The sequence below is a fragment of the Pseudonaja textilis genome, chromosome 6 (genome assembly GCF_049901715.1).
Source record: "Pseudonaja textilis isolate UNSWEBS1 chromosome 6, rPseTex1.2, whole genome shotgun sequence".
NCBI lineage: Eukaryota > Metazoa > Chordata > Lepidosauria > Squamata > Elapidae > Pseudonaja > Pseudonaja textilis.
Genome location: NC_141995.1, coordinates 5226399 through 5234016, shown reverse-complemented (window position 1 = coordinate 5234016; position 7618 = coordinate 5226399). Strand labels below are relative to the sequence as shown.

Here is a 7618-nt window from a genome sequence, read left to right as displayed (position 1 = left end):
CCTCCACCCCACCTCACCCCAGGGACAGTTGGTTCCAAGAAATATTCTTGCGGGCAGAAGTCGGGGGTGGAGGTGAAGTCAGAGGATAGGATTTGGTTCATGCGCTACCTGGACTAGACTCACTTAATGACCGTTATTGCTTAGCAGTACACATTCTGATCCCCATTGTGATCATAACAGGCTGAATAGTCAAGACCTTGTTGATGATCCAAACTCTGTCAAGGACCTTGGAGTACTCATCTCTAATGATCTAAGTGCTGGAGCCCACTGCAACTACATAGCCAAAAAGGCATTAAGAGTTGTTAACCTAATCCTACGTAGCTTTTTCTCTGGTAATATCACACTACTAACTAGAGCATACAAAACATTTGCTAGACCAATACTCGAATACAGCTCGTCAGTCTGGAACCCACATTATGTATCTGATGTTAACACAGTTGAGAAAGTCCAGAAATATTTCCCAAGAAGAGTTCTCCAACCCTCTACTCATTGCAGAATACCTTATGCCACCAGACTCGAAATTCTAGACATAGAAAACCTAGAACTACGCCGCCTTCGGTCTGATCTAAGTATAGTATATAAAATCATACATTGCAATGTCCTACCTGCAAATGAATACTTCAGTTTCAATCGTAACAACACAAGAGAAAACAATAGATACAAACTCCAGGTTAATCTCACCAAACTTGATTGTAGGAAATACAACTTCAGCAACAGAGCGGTCAATGTCTGGAATCCTCTACCTGACTCTGTGGTTTCTTCCCCAAACCCCAAAAACTTTAACCTTAGACTGTCTACTATTGACCTCACCCCATTCCTAAGAGGTCTGTAGGGGGCGTGCATAAGCGCACCAATCGTGCCTACCGTCCCTGTCCTATTGCTTCTTTTATTTTTTTCTTATATGTACCCATTTCATGTATTCATAACTATGTTTATACTTATGCCTATTATCTGGTAAGCAGTTGACAAAAATAAATAAATAAAATAAGTCAAGGATTCTCTGTAGGAATTCCCACAGCACAACCTATCAACCAAAGTTGACACCAAGAAGAAAGCAACATTCCCAACAACACTGACAGGACAAGCCACTTGTATACAAATAGAGGGCAAATCCCACCCCTTCTAGAACTGATGATGTTCCCTAGTTGAGTCATGAAATGTCTCCAAGAAAACTACCAAGCTCAAAGGGTATCAAGGATCCCACAGTCTTCCTCCTCCTCTTCCTCCTCCTCCTCCTCCTCCTCCTCCTCCTCCTCCTCCCAAACAAACCCCCTCTCTTCTAGCACTGATGATGTTCACTAGATGGGCCATGAAACATCAGCAAGAAAACTACTAAGTTCAGAGAGCACCAAGGACCCCACAGTTCTCCTCCTCCTCCTCCTCCTCCTCCTCCTCCTCCTCCTCCTCCTCCTCCTGCAAATTCCTCCCCTGGCCTGATGACATTCCGTAGATGGGTCCTGAAACATCTAAAGAAAACAACCAAACCAGAGAGCACCAGGATCCCATTCCTCATTTTCCTTTCTGGCAAACTCCAGTCCCTTCTAGTACTGATGATGTACCTAGATGGGTCATGAAACATCTTAAAGAAAACAACCAAACTCAGAGAGCACCAGGATCCCACAGCCCTCCTCTCATTTTCCTTCTCCTGACCTCAAACTCCAGTCCCTTCTAGTACTGATGATGTTACCTAGTTGGGTTATGAAATGTCTGCAAGAAAACTACCAAGATCAGACAGCATTAAGGACTCCACAGTCCTCCTCCTTTCTGCAAATCCCACTCCCTTCTTGCACTGATGACGCCACCTAGTTGGGTCATGAAAGGTCTGCAAGAGAACCATCAAGCTCAAAAGGAACCCAGGGCCCTGCAGTTCAACCCTGAATTGCCTTAACCACTAGACCTGCTCAACCTAACGTCCCTTATTCCTGGTTGCTTCTCTTCTTAATTAGTTTCCCCACCCATTGCTTCTTGTCCTGCCTTGAGATGCTTTGGAGAATAGATTGACCTCCTCTTCTTTGGGGCAGCCCCTCAAATAGTGGAAGACTGCTAGGAGAAATTTCTTAACAATGAAAACAATTAACCGGTGGAACAGCTCGCCACCAGAAGTTGTGCGGGCTCCCACCCTGGAGGTTTTTTTAAGAAGAGATTGGAGAAGCATTTGTCTGGAATTATATAAGGTCTTCTGCTTTGAGCAGGGGGCTGGACTAGAAGACCTCCAAGGTCCCTTCCAAGTTCCAACTCTGTTATTCTGTTATCTCTCTTGTCATGTGTCCCTCTCCCCAGTCCTCCTTTTCTCTAGACTAGCCAAACCCAAACCCTGCAACTGTTCTTTGTATGTTTTAGTCTCCAGGCCTTTAATCTTCTTCGTTGCTCTTCTCTGCACTTTGTTTTCCAATGTCTCAACCCCCGTTTTTTTGCAACGTGATGCAGCCCCGGAACCCGTTGATTACAGGGGGGGACCTGCCCATTCAACCTAGCCTCGTCTGGATTGGCATCCGGTGCTTGGAGAGGGTTAACACAGCTCATCTGGCAGTTGCTCCAAATTCTATCTTGGGCCCTTCTTGCGTGCGGAATATTTCCTTCGGCCAGCCCATAAATTAAGCAGAGCCTCTCGGCTCCGATCGAAACACACACGCAGAGCCCCTGGGAGGTTGGGCCAAGCGCCTCGGCCAACGCCAGGCTCCGCTCAAACACCTCCAAAGGAAAAGGAAGTGACTCCTAAACCAGGAGCCCAGAACAATAGGGCCAAAAAGGCTGGAGGAAGGTTCGTCTGGGGCAGCGGCAGCCAGACATCCCCCCCTCCCTCCCTCCCTCCCTCCCTTCCTCTCCCCCTCCCCCTCCCCATCTCCTCCCCGTCCAGCAGCTGAACTGAAGGCAAGCTATATATGGTCACTCCGCAGCCACGTTTCCCAGAAAGGCATGCAGAGCAACGCGGGTTTAAAAAGGGTTCTTGCACTGCAGGGTGGGTTTGTAGAAAAAAGAGAACACAAACTGAACTGATCGTCACCAGCAGGAGCAGATAAAAGACTGAAAACTCAATAGCGCACGTTTATTATAACGCACATAATAAATTGAATGAATAAACAATAAACATGGGAATAGCAGAATAACAGGGTTGGGAGGGACCTTAGGGAGTCATCTAGTCCAGATAACATATGATCAGAGATGGAAGGGACCTTGTAGGTCATCTAGTCCACCCCCCTGCCCAAGCAGGAGACCCTACACCGTTTCTGACAGATGGCAGTCCAATCTCTTCTTGAAAGTCTCAAGTGATGAAGTTCCCATAACTTCCAGGGGCAACTTCTGTTCCATGGGTTGATTGTTCTCCCTGTCAGAAAATTTCCTCCTTATTTCCAGGTTGAATCTCTCCTTGGTCAGTTTCCATCCATTATTCCTTGTCTGGCCTTCTGGTGTTTTAGAAAATAGCTTGACTCCTTCCTCCTCTCTGTGGCAGCCCCTCAAATACTGGAAGACTGCTCTCCTGTCTCCCCTGGTCCTTCTCTCCACTAGACTAACCAGGCCCAGTTCCTGCAACCGTTCTTCATATGTTTTATCCTCCAGCGCCCGCCATCATCCTCTTCTCTGCACTCTTTCTAGAGCAGGGTGTCCAACCTTGACAACTTTAAGACTTGTGGACTTCAACTCCCAGAATTCCGCAGCCAGCAAAGCAAAGCTGGCTGAGGAATTCTGGGAGTTAATCCACAAGTCTTAAAGTTGCCAAGGTTGGACACCTGTTCTAGAGCCTCAAGATCCTTTTTATAGTGTGGTGACCAAAACTGGATGCAGTACCAAACACACACACACAGCTGTAGTTAATTCGTTACTTGTTATTGTTTCCCCAAGTTATTTATTTCCCTTGTAACAAGCTGAATACTTTCTCTTTTTTTTTAAACTTAGGATAATGGCATTGCGGATTCTTCTTCATTCTTATTCTCCAGGGTTGGGGCTGCTCTTTGCACTTTAGGCTGGTCAAAGACCGGAATGCAATTTTGACCTCCCCCCAAATCTGAGTCTTCAGCAAGGCGGAAAGGCGCCTGCCCAGTCTTGGCGAACAGGTTGGGAGCAAAAATAGAAGGGGGTCCCATTTAGCCAAGGGTCTCTATTTTCTTCCAGAGCAGGGTGGGGGAGGAGGAGGAGGAGGAGGAGGAGGAGGGGAACAGGCAGCCAGGCTTTCTTTTGCAGGATTCCTCTTGTTCCTCCCCCATCCCACCCCAGATTCTCATGCAAGTGAAACTGCAATCCGCATTTCTGAATCTTAGGTTCCAGCCTTGCCAAGAGTGCCATGCATAACATTCCCACCCACCCCCACACCCCCACACACACCCCCGGTGGAAATGCACTTGGGATCTTTGGAGGAGGAGGAAGAAGAACACGACACCCAGGCAGGCAGTGAAAGAGACGGGCAGACCACCACCAACAGGGTCTAAGGGGTGGGCCAGTTAGTTGTGTGAACACAGGCTAAGGGGACGAAGCCAGAGTGCTGTTAAAAACCAGGGACTTGGGTTACTTCACTAAACTAGGCTGAAGTTAGTTGGGGGTTCACCTGAACACATATATACACTTTCTTTCTTTCTTTTCTTTCTTTCCTTTCTTTCCTTTCTTCCTTCCTTCTCTCCTATGTGGAAGTTAGTTGGGAATTCACATGAACATATTTACACTTTTTCTTTCTTTTCTTTCCTTCCCTCCCTTCTTTCCTTCCCTTCCTTCCTTTCTTTCTTTCTTCTTTTCTTTCTTACTTCTTTTCTTTCCCTTCCTCCTCTTCCCTCCTTCCTTCTCTCCCATGTTGAAGTTGTTGGGGATTCACATGAACACATTTACACTCTTTCTTACTTACTTTCTTCTTTCCTTCCTTTCCTTTTTTCCTTTCTTTCTTTCTTTCTTTCTTTCTTTTTCATTCCTTCCTTCCCTTCTTTCCTTTCTTTCTTTCTTCTTTTCTTTCTTCCCTCCTTCCTTTCCTCCTCCTTCCTTCTCTCCTATGTTGAAGTTAGTTTGGGGTTCACATGAACACATTTACACTTTTTCTTTCTTTTCTTTCTTTCTTTCGTTCCTTCCTTTCTTTTCTTTCTTTTCTTCCTTCCTTCCTTCCTTCCTTCCTTCTCTCCTATGTTGAAGTTAGCTTGGGATTCACATAAACACATTTACTTTCTTTCTTTCTTTCTTTCCTTCCTTTCTTCTTTTCTTTCTTTTTCTTCCTTCCTTCCTTCCTTCCTTCCTTCCTTCTCTCCTATGTTGAAGTTAGCTTGGGATTCACATGAACACATTTACACTTTTTCTTTCTTTCTTTCTTTCTTTCTTTCTTTCTTTCTTTCTTTCTTTCTTTTCCTTCTTTCTTTCCTTCCTTCCTTTCTTCTTTTCTTTCTTTTTCTTCCTTCCTTCCTTCCTTCCTTCCTTCCTTCCTTCCTTCTCTCCTATGTTGAAGTTAGCTTGGGATTCACATGAACACATTTACACTTTTTCTTTTCTTTCTTTCTTTCTTTCTTTCTTTCTTTCTTTCTTTCTTTTTCTTTCTTTCTTTCTTTCTTTCCTTCCTTTCTTCTTTTCTTTCTTTTTCTTCCTTCCTTCCTTCCTTCCTTCCTTCCTTCCTTCTTTCTCTCCTATGTTGAAGTTAATTGGGGGTACACATGAACACATAGTTAACATTTAGGAATAGGGATGGAGTAGCACCAACAGAATACCTTCTAAGTGGTTTACACAGAGTCAGCCTCCTTCCCCCAACAGTCTGGGTCCTCAGTTTACCCACCTGTGAAGGATGGAAGGCTGAGTCAACCTGGAGCCAGTTGTGATCGAACTGCTGGAGTGAGCAGTGAATTAGCCTGCAATACTGTTTTCTCACCACTGCACCACCACAGCTCCTAGCACCACCATGGTCAACGTGGTGCAATGGTCATAAATGTGAAAAATGCTTATAAGTCACTTCTTTCACTGCAGCTGCGGCTTTGAATGGTCATTGAACAAATATTTGTAATCCTCCTTCTCTCTCTCTCTCTCTCTCTCACACACACACACACAAAACAAACACACACACACAACAAATGAGAGAGGGAGGGAGAGAGAGGGAGAGAGGAAGGGAGGGAGACAGAGAGAGGGAGAGAAAGGGAGAGAGAGAAAGTTTAGTTTAGTTTACTTTATTGTCATTGCACCTCTTACAACGAAATTAAACACCATCTTCAGCGCACATCATGACCCTGACCATGAAAATAAACACAAGCACACATCCTTCACCCTTCACACAAAGAGAGGGAAAAGGAGGAAAAGGAAGAGAGGAAGAGAGAGAAAGGGAGAGAGAGAACGACAGAGAGGGAGAGAGGGAGAGAGAGAGAGAGAGAGAGAGAGAAAAAAAATAGGTATTTTATATTTTACAACTGCAGCACGGAACTTCTTCACTCTGCAACCAGAGTCTTAATTCTTCCAGTCTGGCCGTGTTTGCATTCTCTTCGCTATCATGGGAGTCATATTTTAAAAGACCAAATCAAGCACATAATTGGAGGAAATTGGCCCTGATTAATCAGAAAGCTAGTTAAGGACGAGGCCCGCGTCGCCATCACCTCTGGAAGAAGAGAAAGATTGGGATTTGGAACTTCCCTTCCTGAGAAAACCTTGGCTCCCACTCTTGAAGGAAGACAAATTAAATACCCGTTTTCCCCTTCCGTTGGACTTTCCCTAATGTAACTGGCCACCGGCTTTTCTCTCTACATGAAAGGGCTCTTTCAAAACCCCTAAGAAGGAACAAGCAGGGAACCCCCCTGGAAGATAAGGGAAGGGTGTGGGGAGGACAAGGAGATCTGCCCCCCCCAAGAGCATCAGATGCACTGCAGAGAAAGCCATGTGGGACCTTCTCTTCCTCTCTCCAAATCACCCGGTCCATAAATGGAAGCAACCATCAGCCAAGGATACCCCGTCTGCTCTGTCCCAGGCTTCCCCCAAAAGCACTAAGCGGACTCTTTGTCCCAGCAAAACCCCTTTGATTAAATGAAGGTGAATTTCTTGCATTCACATTCCGCCAAAGGCCTGGCAAACAGTCTTTCAAGGGTGTAATTAGGAGCACAGACCTTATCTAGCTTGGTAAATATGTCCAAACGCAGTGCTGACAAGGAAGGGCTCGGCACAGAGTCTCTGAGGTGCACAGACAGATCTTCACACTGCCGCAACGAACGAATCGTTTCCTGCAAAAGCCCCCTCCCCTTTTGCCCTTCTTTTAATCCCCATGGGAGGAGCCATTCACCGTCCACCTGTGGCCTTACTCCCACGTCGACCCTTAGTTTGTAATTGTTCTTGTCTTTTGGCAGCTCTGCGCATGCACAGGCTTGGAAACCAGTTCCAGAAGCTCCCCCGCATCACTGCTGCCTGAGCCCGAAGGCAGCTGATGACTGCCTGCCTGCCCCAGCCCAATCTCTACCTCTGATGCAGAGCCCTCATCAAGGCCTTCCTCAGCCTCCAGGACTGGCCCAGGTTCCTCTCCAACCTCCTCACTGTCTAGCTAGCTGCCGGCGGGCCACAACACCATCTTTGAAGGTTCAGTGAGATAGTTATTGTTGTTCCATTAAGTTCTGGTCTCTCTCTCTCTGCTCTGAGGATCCTCCTGTCTCCCAAACTGGCCTCCAGGGATGTCCCTAGGAGACCT

General features: G+C 46.1%; 1 protein-coding gene across 6 annotated transcripts in view; it reads right to left on the bottom strand.

Moving 5' to 3' along the window:
- DYSF (dysferlin) overlaps positions 1-7618 on the bottom strand; it is a 181452-nt gene that overhangs the window by 152436 nt on the left and 21398 nt on the right. The window lies entirely within an intron of this gene.